Raw genomic sequence first — 13,176 nt, 5'->3', positions numbered from 1 at the left:
GTGTGTACGTGTGTGTGTGTACGTGTGTGTGTGTACGTGTGTGTGTACGTGTGTGTGTGTTCATGTGTGTGTGTGTACGTGTGTGTGTACGTGTGTGTGTGTACGTGTGTGTGTGTCTGTGTGTGTGCACGTGTGTGTACGTGTGTGTGTGTGTACGTGTGTGTGTGTCCGTGTGTATTGTGTATGTGTGTGTGTGTACGTGTGTGTATGTGTGTGTGTGTACGTGTCTGTGTGTATGTGCGTACGTGTATCTGTGTGTACTGGTGTGTGTGTGTGTGTTTGTCTGTGTGTGCGGGGAGTGGTGGGTGCAGTGGTTAGCGCGACGCTGCGCTACGAACCTGACCACCCGAGTTCGACTCCCGCTCACGGCCAACACCACCGGTGACGATTATCTGAACCGGGGCCACCCCTAGGTCGACTCAGCCTCAAATGAGTACCTGGTTCGTAGTAAACTTCGCCACTGGGGGAGACAAAGGCGGCCGGGCGTGGTGCTGGCCACCCACCCCCTCGTGTACCGTTCCGGCCTTCACAGGTGTCAATTCTCGCCAACAGCACTTGCCCCCTGCATCCTGTTAGAGGCTACCCGGGGGACCTTTGTCTCTTCCATAGGTGCTTCTGCTGTTCGCTAACAGCACTTGCCCCCTGCATCCTGTTAGAGGCTACCCGGGGGACCTTTGTCTCTTCCATAGGTGCTTCTGCTGTTCGCTAACAGCACTTGCCCCCTGCATCCTGTTAGAGGCTACCCGGGGGACCTTTGTATTGTGCTGTGTGTGTGTCTCTCTCTCTCTCTCTGTGCTATATAAAGTCGGAGTCGAACTCGCCGATCGCCACTCACTCGACCGGCACCAGGGTGCGAAGGATCCTCGCCGTCCCGACGTTCCGACCCCCGTGCCTCTGACAGGACAAGCGTGGAGATGGAGCTCAAGGTGGTGCTCCTCCTCGCGCTGCTCTGCGTCGGCGTCTTCCAAGACGTGTGCGGTGAGACCGTGTTGACGAGCACATCCAAGTCGCCTTCACAGGTGTCCAGGAAGATGTTGACTACCTCGCCTGGTGTGCAGGAGGTCGTGGGTTCCACCACCATCATTATCATCATCACGGTGGCTATGAGATGTTGACTACCTCGCCTGGTGTGCAGGAGGTCGTGGGTTCCACCACCATCATTATCATCATCACGGTGGCTAGGAGATGTTGACTACCTCGCCTGGTGTGCAGGAGGTCGTGGGTTCCACCACCATCATTATCATCATCACGGTGGCTAGGAGATGTTGACTACCTCGCCTGGTATACAGGAGGTCGTGGGTTCCACCACCATCATCATCACAGTGGCTATGAGATGTTGACTACCTCGCCTGGTGTACAGGAGGTCGTGGGTTCCACCACCACCACCATCATCACAGGTGTCCAGGAAGATGTTGACTACCTCGCCTGGTGTGCAGGAGGTCGTGGGTTCCACCACCACCACCATCATCATCACGGTGGCTAGGAGATGTTGACTACCTCGCCTGGTGTGCAGGAGGTCGTGGGTTCCACCACCATCATCATCATCACGGTGGCTAGGAGATGTTGACTACCTCGCCTGGTGTGCAGGAGGTCGTGGGTTCCACCACCACCATCATCACGGTGGCTAGGAGATGTTGACTACCTCGCCTGGTGTGCAGGAGGTCGTGGGTTCCACCACCATCATCATCACGGTGGCTAGGAGATGTTGACTACCTCGCCTGGTGTGCAGGAGGTCGTGGGTTCGATCACGACCCTGACGATGCCTGCTGATGCTGCTGTATATTTGGAGTATGCGTGTCTCTCTCTCTCTCACCATCATCATCACGGTGGCAAGGAGATGTTGACTACCTCGCCCGGTGTGCAGGAGGTCGTGGGTTCCACCACCACCATCATCATCACGGTGTCCAGGAAGATGTTGACTACCTCGCCTGGTGTGCAGGAGGTCGTGGGTTCCACCACCACCATCATCATCACGGTGTCCAGGAAGATGTTGACTACCTCGCCTGGTGTGCAGGAGGTCGTGGGTTCCACCACCACCACCATCATCATCACGGTGGCTAGGAGATGTTGACTACCTCGCCTGGTGTGCAGGAGGTCGTGGGTTCCACCACCACCATCATCACAGTGGCTAGGAGATGTTGACTACCTCGCCTGGTGTACAGGAGGTCGTGGGTTCCACCACCATCATCATCACAGTGGCTAGGAGATGTTGACTACCTCGCCTGGTGTACAGGAGGTCGTGGGTTCCACCACCACCATCATCATCATCACGGTGGCTATGAGATGTTGACTACCTCGCCTGGTGTGCAGGAGGTCGTGGGTTCGATCACGACCCTGACGATGCCTGCTGATGCTGCTCTATATTTGTCTGCGTGTCTCTCTCTCTCTCACCATCATCATCACGGTGGCTAGGAGATGTTGACTACCTCGCCTGTTGTGCAGGAGGTCGTGGGTTCCACCACCACCATCATCATCACGGTGTCCAGGAAGATGTTGACTACCTCGCCTGGTGTACAGGAGGTCGTGGGTTCGATCACGACCCTGACGATGCCTGCTGATGCTGCTGTATATTTGGAGTATGCGTGTCTCTCTCTCTCTCACCATCATCATCACGGTGGCAAGGAGATGTTGACTACCTCGCCCGGTGTACAGGAGGTCGTGGGTTCCACCACCATCATTATCATCATCACGGTGGCTAGGAGATGTTGACTACCTCGCCTGGTGTGCAGGAGGTCGTGGGTTCGATCACGACCCTGACGATGCCTGCTGCTGTATATTTGAAGTCTGCGTGTCTCTCTCTCTCTCTCTCACCATCATCATCACGGTGGCAAGGAGATGTTGACTACCTCGCCCGGTGTGCAGGAGGTCGTGGGTTCCACCACCACCATCATCATCACGGTGGCTAGGAGATGTTGACTACCTCGCCTGGTGTGCAGGAGGTCGTGGGTTCCACCACCACCATCATCATCACGGTGTCCAGGAAGATGTTGACTACCTCGCCTGGTGTACAGGAGGTCGTGGGTTCCACCACCACCATCATCATCATCACGGTGGCTAGGAGATGTTGACTACCTCGCCTGGTGTGCAGGAGGTCGTGGGTTCCACCACCACTATCATCATCATCACGGTGGCTAGGAGATGTTGACTACCTCGCCTGGTGTGCAGGAGGTCGTGGGTTCCACCACCACCACCATCATCATCATCACGGTGGCTAGGAGATGTTGACTACCTCGCCTGGTGTACAGGAGGTCGTGGGTTCCACCACCACCATCATTATCACGGTGACTAGGAGATGTTGACTACCTCGCCCGGTGTGCAGGAGGTCGTGGGTTCCACCACCACCATCATCATCACGGTGGCTAGGAGATGTTGACTACCTCGCCTGGTCTACAGGAGGTCATGGGTTCCACCACCATCATAATAACGGTGGCTAGGAGATGTTAACCACCTCGCCTGGTAATAATAGGGTTTTTCCCCTTTTTTCTGGCAACAAAAATGAAACCTTTTTTTTACAAGGATTCATGTCGCTGCTTTAACCACAATACCTGCAGTCAAAATGCAAAACAAAAAACACACTATGATAATATATTTGTGGCATTGTCCTTGAAACTGATTGGTCACCACCAAGGGACGGCTTTCTTTTGAGCCTCGACCCAATTGGTGCTCGACCAGATGACGCCAGAAGGCGTCACACAGCTTCAAAGACGATGCCACTATCAAAGTAATGAGGGCTCGGGGTGAGCATCTACATCATTATTAGACCTCCTTTGCAAGTACCAAAATATAAGAATAGGGTTTTTCCCCTTTTTTCCAAGCCTCGACCCAATTGGGAGTCGAGGCTCAAAAGAAAGCCATCTCTTGGTGTGGACCAATCAGTTTCAAGGACAATGCCAATATATTATCATAGTATGTTTTTTGTTTGCATTTTGACTGCAGGTATTGTGGTTAATCCAGATATGAATCCTCGTAAAAAGGTTTCAGTTTTATTGCCAGAAAAAAGGGGAAAAACCCTTTTATTACATTTTGGTACTGGCAAAGGAGGTCTAATGATACCTCGCCTGGTGTACAGGAGGTCGTGGGTTCCACCACCATCATCATCACGGTAGCTAGGAGATGTTGACTACCTCGCCTGGTGTACAGGAGGTCGTGGGTTCCACCACCATCATCATCATCACGGTGGCTAGGAGATGTTGACTACCTCGCCTGGTGTACAGGAGGTCGTGGGTTCCACCACCACCATCATCATCACGGTGGCTAGGAGATGTTGACTACCTCGCCTGGTGTACAGGAGGTCGTGGGTTCCACCACCATCATCATCACGGTGGCTAGGAGATGTTGACTACCTCGCCTGGTATCCAGGAGGTCGTGGGTTCGATCCCGACCCTGACGATGCCTGCTGCTGCTGCTGTGTATTTGGAGTCTGCGTCTCTCGTCATCATCGTCACGGTGGCTGGGAAGGTGTAAGCTACCTCGTTTGTGTACCCGGGGTACTTATGTGGTGCGTTAACATGAGACAGGCCGTGGAGTCGAACCCGAACGGTGGGGTCAAACCCACTCCCTCACCCAGCCACCCACTCACCCTGTCACTCACCCACTCACTCACCCACTCACTCACTCAATCACTCAACCACTCATTAAACCACTCATTCAACCACTCGCCCATTCCCCCACTCACTCAATCATTCACTTAATAAAAAAAAATAGAAATAATGGGTAACGTTTCGGGCAATAACCTTATATTATGACAAGAACAGCAATTGCCCCTACATTCTATTGTAGGCTACATTTACCCTCCCACTCACTCAAGCACTCACCCAATCATAAACTCACTCATCCACTAATTCAACCACTCACCCAATGATAAACTCACTCATCCACTCACTCACCCAACCACGTATCCTCCAACTCACTCAGCCACTCACTAAAGCACTCACCCAATGATCAACTCACTCAACCACCTACTCAACCAATCACCCACCCACTCAACCACTCACACTCACCTACTCACCTACCTACTCAACAACTTCCCCATCCACTCAACAACTCCCCCACCCACTCAACCACTCACCTACCCACTCACCCACTCACCTACCCACTCACCTACCCACTCACACTCCCACTCAACCACTCACCCACTCACTCACCTACCCACTCACCCACCCACTCAACAACTCCCCCACCCACTCACCTACCCACTCACCTACCCACTCACCTACCCACCCACTCAACAACTCCCCCACCCACTCAACCACTCAACCACTCACCTACCCACTCACCTACCCACTCACCTACCCACTCACCTACCCACTCACACTCCCACTCAACAACTCCACCCACCCACTCAACAACTCCACCCGCCCACTGTCTTCTCCAATGAGCAGCACTTGCCTCTACACTCCATCGTAGGCTACGCGGGGGACCTTTGCATTGTGTGCCTCCGTTCATCGACGCAGCTGACGGCCACCGCACGCGCCCCGCTGACGCCATTGCCCCGTGGTGCCCCACCACGCCCCCTCCCCCCCCACCGAACGTCACAGCCGCCCCGTCACGTGTACGCGGTCACGTGACCGTGGCGAGGCGCCGGGCGGGAGGCCACGCGGTGCGCCGCATGGCCGCCTTCTCGACGCGTTTCGGGCGCCGGGGGCCTCGCGGCGGCCTTGGGAGCCGCCTGTCGAGGCTCCGCAGACGGCCCAGCGTCTCGTACAAGGTCCCCATCTCCTGACTGGTGGCGAGGCGCGAGGCATCGACGCCACGGGCACACCGGGGTGAGCGAGACGACGGGGTGTGGGGTGGGTGTGTGGGTGTGTGTGGGTGGGTGTGGGGTGGGTGTGTGGGTGTGGGGTGGGTGTCTGTGTCTGTGTGTGTCTGTCTGTGTGTGTCAGTCTGTGTGTGTGTGTCTGTGTGTCTGTGTGTTTCTGTGTGTCTGTCTGTGTGTGTCTGTGTGTTTCTGTGTGTGTCTGTGTGTGTCTGTCTGTGTGTGTGTCTGTGTGTGTGTCTGTGTGTTTCTGTGTGTTTCTGTGTGTGTCTGTGTGTGTCTGTGTGTCTGTATGTGTGTGTCTGTCTGTGTGTGTGTGTCTGTGTGTTTCTGTGTGTTTCTGTGTGTGTCTGTGTGTGTCTGTGTGTGTCTGTGTGTCTGTCTGTGTGTGTCTGTCTGTGTGTGTGTTTCTGTGTGTTTCTGTGTGTGTGTCTGTATCTGTGTGTTTCTGTGTGTGTGGGTCTGTCTGTGTGTGTCTGTGTGTGTGTCTGTGTGTTTCTGTGTGTGTGTCTGTGTGTGTGTCTGTCTGTTCGTGTATGTGTGTGTGTGTGTCTGTGTGTTTCTGTGTGTGTATCTGTGTGTGTGTCTGTCTGTGTGTCTGTGTGTGTGTGTCTGTGTGTTTCTGTGTGTGTATCTGTGTGTGTGTCTGTCTGTGCATGTATGTGTGTGTGTCTGTCTGTGTTTGTGTCTGTGTGTGTCTGTGTGTGTGTGTCTGTGTGTCTGTGTGTTTCTGTGTGTGTGTCTGTGTGTCGGTATCTGTGTGTGTCTGCGTCTGTGTGTGTCTGTCTGTGCGTGTATGTGTGTGTCTGTGTGTGTCTGTCTGTGCGTGTATGTGTGTGTCTGTCTGTGTTTGTGTCTGTGTGTGTCTGTCTGTGTGTGTGTCTGTGTGTGTGTCTGTCTGTGTGTGTGTGTGTCTGTGTGTGTGTCTGTATGTCTGTGTGTTTGTGTATCTGTCTGTGTGTCTGTCTGTGTGTATCTGTGTGTTTCTGTGTGTTTCTGTGTGTGTGGGTCTGTCTGTGTGTGTCTGTGTGTGTGTCTGTGTGTCTGTGTGTTTCTGTGTGTGTATCTGTCTGTGTGTCTGTCTGTGTGTATCTGTGTGTTTCTGTGTTTCTGTGTGTGTGGGTCTGTCTGTGTGTGTCTGTGTGTGTGTGTCTGTGTGTCTGTGTGTTTCTGTGTGTGTATCTGTGTGTGTCTGTCTGTGTGTATGTGTCTCTGTGTGCGTGTGTCTGTGTGTGTCTGTCTGTGTGTATGTGTGTCTGTGTGTTTCTGTGTGTGTATCTGTGTGTGTGTCTGTCTGTGTGTATGTGTGTCTGTGTCTGTGTGTGTGTCTGTCTGTGTGTGTGTCTGTGTGCGTCTCGTCTCTCATCTCTCTCTCATGTCAGGCGGCGCCGTACGAACGGGAGGATCACTGGGATGCCATTCACACGGCAAGCTCCGCTCACAGCAACACAGCAACAGCAGCAGCAGCGTCAACAACAACAGCAGCAGCAGAAATGTCAGCAGTGCACCCCAATCAACTTGGGTTCGTCGGTCAAACGGGAGGAATAAGAGGGGAAGGAGGAGGAGGAGGGGGAGGAGGGGGAGGGGAGGAGGGCAAAGAGGAGGGGGAAGGGAGGAGGGAGGGAGGGGGAAGGGAGAGGAGGCTGAGGAGGAGGATGAGGATGAGGAAGCAAAAGTTCACGTGTTAGAGAACGGTCCGCGGAAGTGGATGTCACAGATGCACCTCTTAGATCCCTTCTTCTGAGAGTGGCACTCTGGTCCAACATCACCACCATCACTACCATCACCACCATCACTACCATCACCACCATCATCACCACCATCGTTAGCATCACCACCACCATCACCAACATCACCACCACCATCACCAACATCACTACCACCACCACCATCACCAACATCACCAACACCATCACCAACATCACTACCATCACCACCATCACCAACATCACTACCATCACCACCACCAGCACCACCATCACTACCATCACCACCATCACTACCATCACCACCATCATCACCATCATCGTTAGCATCACCACCACTATCACCAACATCACCACCACCATCACCAACATCACTCAGTTTAACACGTAGGCTTTCGCGACCAATATTATTCATAATAAAGGTTTTTGGGTTAGATCGTGTTAATTTATAAGTGTGTCGTAACCCTCCACCACCCGACACGGCCAATCAGCAAAAAAAGTGTCACGTTGACAAAAGACAAATAATTCACTACTTCATCCCACCGGTGTGTTGAAGAGTGAATCCACATTTACAGCTTGAGTACGACGTTTCGCTGGTAAATACATCCAGCATCATCGGGCAATTCGCCAGAATGGTAAAGCCCTCGCTTGCTCCCGGTTTTTATATAGAGCAGCAGGGTGACGTCATCAAATTGACAAATTAGCCCGTGTTTTGCAAAAGCAAAACATTACAGTAAGATTTGGTACAGTACACAAAATTCAAAAACTAGTATCTTGCACTAAAGACGCATTACCTAAACTATCAACAGAAGGTGTATATCGGATTAATTGTTCATGTGGCAGCTGCTACATTGGGCAGACGGGACGTAACATCAGTGTAAGACTAAAAGAACATCAGACAAATATTATATTATCTCAAACACAACTGTTGGCAGTGGCAGAACATGCTTGTCAACAAGGACACTCAATTGATTTTGACAATGTTGCAGTGGTGTGTAAAACTAATTATTACTGGCAAAGACTAATTAGAGAATCCATTGAAATTGAGAGGAACAAGAATAACTTTAATCGCTCTGACAGCTACCGGCTTAGTGCGGCCTGGAAGCGTATTATTAAATAATACACATTACATTTTGATTTAAAGAATTACTAATCTACAACTCATTACTAATCATAACCAATGACTGATTACTAATCGATTATATAATTACAATACCCCCCCCCCACCTCCGCCTCTAATCACTGCACCTGATATGAGTTAAGTGATGACGTCACCCTGCTGCTGCTCGATATAAAACCGGGAGCAAGCGAGGGCTTTACCATTCTGGTGAATTGCCCGACGATGCTGGAAGTATTTACCAGCGAAACGTCGTACTCAAGCTGTAAATGTGGATTCACTCTTCAACACACCGGTGGGCTAAAGTAGTGAATTATTTTTGTCTTTTTGTCAACGTGACACTTTTTTTTGCTGATTGGCCGTGTCGGGTAGTGGAGGGTTACGACACATTTATAAATAAACGCGATCTAACCCAAAAACCGTTATTATGACCAACATCACTACCACCACCATCATCACTACCATCACTACCATCACCAACATCACTACCATCACCACCATCACCACCATCACCAACATCACCACCACCATCACTACCATCACCACCATCACTACCATCACCAACATCACTACCACCACCATCACTACCACCACCATCACCACCACCATCACCACCACCATCACCACCACCATCACCACCACCACCACCACCACCATCACCACCACCATCACCACCACCATCACCACCATCACCATCACTACCACCACCATCACTACCACCACCACCATCACCACCACCATCACTACCACCATCACCACCACCACCATCACCACCACCATCACCACCATCACCACCACCATCACCACCATCACCACCACCATCACCACCACCATCACCACCACCACCATCATCACCACCACCGCCCTTCGCACCACTCCACTGCTGGATGAATGAAGGCCCCCAACATTCAGGCCCACTGCTCAGTCTCGGTCGTGACGCTTCACTCTGACCCGTCAACAACAACAACAACAAATAACAACAACAACAACAACCAACAACAACAACAACAAACAACAAATAACAACAACAACAACAAACAAACAACAACAACAAATAACAACAAACAAACAACAACAACAAATAACAACAACAACAAACAACAACAACACAAACAACAACAACAAACAACAACAACAAAAGCAGTAATAATTGGGTGCTCGTTATCCCCCCCACCCCCCCCCCCATTGTTATGCTCCCCCCCCCCATTGTTTACGCTATTCGCCCCCCCCCCCATTGTTTACGCTACTCCCCCCACCCATTGTTTACGCTACTCCCCCCCCCCCATTGTTATGCTCCCCCCCCCCCATTGTTTACGCTATTCGCCCCCCCCCCCATTGTTTACGCTACTCCCCCCCCCCCATTGTTATGCTATTCCCCCCCCCCCCCATTGTTTACGCTACTCCCCCCACCCCTCCCCCCATTGTTTACGTTATTCGCTGTTGTTGTTGTTGTTGCTGTAAAAGCTTGACGCGTAAAATGACGCCCAAGTGCCAGCCAAGGGCGCAGAGGGGTACAGGCGCAGCCCTGCAATTCCCTACGAGGAGTAGCGTGATGGAGAATGAAACAATAAATATTTACATCGCTTAACACGGCTGCGTGTCAAATAATTACACTGTGAGTCTGTGTGACTGTGTGTTTGTCTGTGTGTCTGTCTGTGTGTTTGTCTGTGTGTCTGTCTGTGTGTCTGTGTGTGTGTGTGCGTGTCTGTGTGTGTGTCTGTGTGTCTGTATGTGTGTTTGTCTGTATGTCTGTATGTGTGTCTGTGTGGCTGTGTGTGTGTCTGTTAAGGCAATACGGGGAATCTTTGTCTGTGTCTGTGTGTGCCTGTGTGTCTGTGTGTGTGTGTGCGTCTGTGTTTCTGTACGTGTGTGTGTGTCTGTGTGTGTGTCTGTGTGTCAATGCGGTTTCAGGAAAGGGTGGTCATGCACAGATGCCATATTTTCTGTCCGTCTGCTACAGCAGAGGTGTAGGGAATTCCAACAAGACCTACATCTCTACTTTATTGACCTGGTCAAGGCCTACCATCAGTAGGCCTGGGCTCTGGGTTGTTCTTCGTGTTTTTGGAATCCCTGACCCTCTGCTCACGATCATGAAGGACCTTCATGATGGTTAGCGGGGCCGGGTAAAACTACGTGGCCGGGAGTCAGAGCCATTCCCTTTACACCTTGGGGTGCGACAGGGATGTCCTCTGGCTCCCACATTATTTAACATCTATTTTGACCACGTAGTTCGTGAAGCCTTCAATAGCTGTACCGGGGGAATTTCCATTTGGTACAGATATAATGGGAGGCTGATCGATGCCCAGGTGCGGTCAAAGGATGGCTCCCTATTGGTCAACCACGTTATGTATGTCAATGATTTGGAAATTGCTGCTCATTCAGAGGACGAGTTAGAGACGCTTCTTCTGAAACTGGAATGTGCCACTAAGAGGTGGGGCCTTACCATCAGCCCCACTAAAACTAAGCACCTGCCTGAGTATTTTGTACCATCGGACAGTCCACCCCCACAACTCCCAATTGGTGATGGGGCAGTTGTGGAGAGAGTGGAGAGTTTCCCATACTTGGGCAGTATGCTCATGACTGGCTCCGGTTTGGCAGCGGAGGTCTCACTCCAAATCAGTCGAGCAGCAATATCTTTTGATCGGTTACGTAACGCTGTGTGGAAGCTGCCTGGTCTGTCGCTCCGCACGAAACTTCAGGTCTTCTTGGCCACAGTCATTCCCTCCCTTCTCTATGCTTGCGAAACGTGGACCCCCCTAATGGAGCATCTTCGCCAGTTAGAAACATTTAGGCTGGCCTGCCTATGATCCATCCTGGGTTTGACCAGACTGGATTGTGTGAGGAGCTCACAAATCCTTGAAAGATCTGGGCAAAGTCCCATCGGTGAGCTCCTCCAGCAGGCAAAGCTGCGTTGGCTGAGTCATGTAGCCCGCATGCCCAGGCACCACATGCCGAAACAGCTTTTGTTTGGCCGGATTGAGGGGGCTAAATGGGCGCAGCACGGGCTAGAGAAGAGATGGAGTGATGTGGTACAGGATGACGTGGAGATGAGTGGACTTGCCGATGACTGGTACCAGCGAGGTCAAAATCGGCCTCAGTGGTGGAGGCTCGTGAAGGACGCTACTGGGCAGTTGGAGGCAGTCGCCCTCCAACAACAACAGAGGGTGCTCACAACAACAAGTGGAGCGCCAGGTGGCTAAAGTACAGCAAGTTGGCACAGTAGGGGGCACAGGTGGTGCATCAGCCAGTCATCTCAGGCAGTCGACCCGTGGCACCTGGGTCTGCCCCGTGACCTCCTGCCAGCGGGTGTTCGACACTTCACGTGGCCTCAAGGTGCACATAGCCTGGGACAAGCGTCGTGGTGACGTCACTGCCACTTAGTGGCAAATGGCGGTTGTCGTTGTTGTGTCTGTGTGTGTGTCTGTCTGTGCGTCTGTGTGTCTGTGTAGTCCGGCAAAACAACCCCCTACCTCCTCGCGGTGCCGGACGGGCAACTCTGTCGTGGACAGTGCTGTGGGGGGAGGGCCAATTCCGATTGGCTCCTCCCCTCATGGCGTCTGTGTCCACCACAGTGGCTATATGGGGGCTCTGGATGGGTGCGAGGGGCTGGTAACCCCTCCACCTTCAATTAATTACCATTAAACTACGACTGAAATATGTAACTAATAAGCTTGTGCCGGAGGCACCGGGGGCACAGGCGTATATGACGTCTCCTGGCCAAGCCCCAATTGGCGGAGCCAGGAGATTGAATCTCTACCCTCGGGGCTCCTCCAGAAACAACGAAAAGCCACTACGGATGGCCACGTGGAATGTTCGAACTCTCACTGCGGAGGAGAGGCTGCCACTCCTCTGTCAGGAGCTGAACCGGTACCACCTGGATCTCTGTGGCATTCAGGAGGTCCGGTGGACCGGTTCTGGCTCCTGCCACCATGAGGGGTGGACAGTCCTCTACTCGGGGCAGCAGACTGCCAAACAACAGGGTGTGGCTCTTCTTTTGAACAAAAGAATGAAGGGGGCGTGGGAGCGTGGCGGTGAGGTGTGAGAAGCTTTAAGCACCACGCTACTTTGGGCTCGCCATCCCATCAACCGAGGGCGAGGAGTGGTGGTCTTGATTACTTATGCCCCCACCAAAGACGAACATCCGTGGAGGGATGCAGGCAAAGCCGATGAGTCAGATGCCTTCTATGACCTCCTGTCACAGGTGCTGGCTAAAGTGGCCCCTCGGGAGAGAGTCATCTTGTTGGGTGACTTCAATGCCCGAGTTGGTCATGATGCTGGCACCTTGTCTGGAGTGATTGGAGGGCATGGGCCAGATCAGCTCAATAACAACGGTAGGAGGCTGCTAGATTTTTGTGCAGCCCATGGGCTTGTAATTACCAACACGCTGTTCCGGCATCGGCGCATCCACACACCACCATGGATGCATGCGGGGTCAAAGCAAGAACATCTGCTGGACTACATAGTGACGGACCAGCGGAAGCGAGCCCATGTCCTTGACACCAGGACCTACCGTGGAGCTGATCTGTGCTCTGACCATCGACTAGTCATCTGTAAGATGCGCCTGCCATTCTTCCACTCCAGTGGTGGGTGTACACCCA

General features: G+C 52.4%; 1 long non-coding RNA gene across 1 annotated transcript; it reads left to right on the top strand.

Moving 5' to 3' along the window:
* Positions 1-258: 258 nt before the first annotated feature.
* LOC116937518 (uncharacterized) lies at positions 259-7,312 on the top strand. Its single transcript, XR_004401993.2, has 3 exons — positions 259-978; positions 5,538-5,765; positions 7,138-7,312. It is a non-coding gene; the product is annotated as an uncharacterized LOC116937518 (long non-coding RNA).
* Positions 7,313-13,176: the final 5,864 nt, after the last annotated feature.

Source organism: Petromyzon marinus, chromosome 66 (assembly GCF_048934315.1).
Source record: "Petromyzon marinus isolate PM22_M1 ecotype Great Lakes invasive population chromosome 66, UKy_Petmar_22M1.pri1.0, whole genome shotgun sequence".
Classification (NCBI taxonomy): Eukaryota; Metazoa; Chordata; class Hyperoartia; order Petromyzontiformes; family Petromyzontidae; genus Petromyzon; species Petromyzon marinus.
Note: the sequence above shows the minus strand (reverse complement) of the source record. Positions and strands in the feature narration are given on the sequence as shown.